The sequence below is a fragment of the Oxyura jamaicensis genome, chromosome 23 (genome assembly GCF_011077185.1).
Source record: "Oxyura jamaicensis isolate SHBP4307 breed ruddy duck chromosome 23, BPBGC_Ojam_1.0, whole genome shotgun sequence".
Classification (NCBI taxonomy): Eukaryota; Metazoa; Chordata; class Aves; order Anseriformes; family Anatidae; genus Oxyura; species Oxyura jamaicensis.
Window position 1 is genome coordinate 1,417,376 of NC_048915.1, and position 400 is coordinate 1,417,775.

Sequence of the window (400 nt, forward strand, 5' to 3'; positions counted from 1 at the left end):
CCGGCCTCGCCTTCCCGGCATGCAGCGCGCCGCCCGTCCCCAGTGGGCCGCCATGTTGTCGGAGTGAAAGGCCGGGGGAGAGGCAGGCGGCGAGCGGCCTGGGGGGGGCCGAGATCCATCTTCATCCTACCGCTCCGCCCGTGAGTACCGGCACCGGAGCGGGCCCGCGGCGCGCCGCGAAGCCCAGCGGAGCCGCCGGTGGGGCCATATTGGCGGGGGGGGCCGGGCGGAGCGGCGCCAGGCCGCCCCGAAGGCGAGCGGTGGCGGCGGGGCGCCCTGCCCGGCTCTGCCGCTCGGCGCCTTGGCCGGGAGTCGGGGCCGGGCCCCTTTTGTTAGCGGGGAGCGGCCCCCGTCGGGGTGGGGGGCGTCGTTTTGGGGGCCGTTGTGTTTTGGGGGGGCG

At 78.0% G+C, this 400-nt stretch overlaps 1 protein-coding gene across 10 annotated transcripts in view; it reads left to right on the forward strand.

The window, feature by feature from the left end:
- PUM1 (pumilio RNA binding family member 1) overlaps window positions 1–400 on the forward strand; it is a 70,218-nt gene continuing 69,818 nt past the window's right edge. For all 10 annotated transcript variants that reach the window (XM_035345500.1, XM_035345502.1, XM_035345510.1 and 7 more), the window contains exon 1: window positions 1–140. The gene's annotated coding sequence lies outside the window, so the exon portion shown is untranslated. The remainder of the gene's footprint in view (window positions 141–400) is intronic.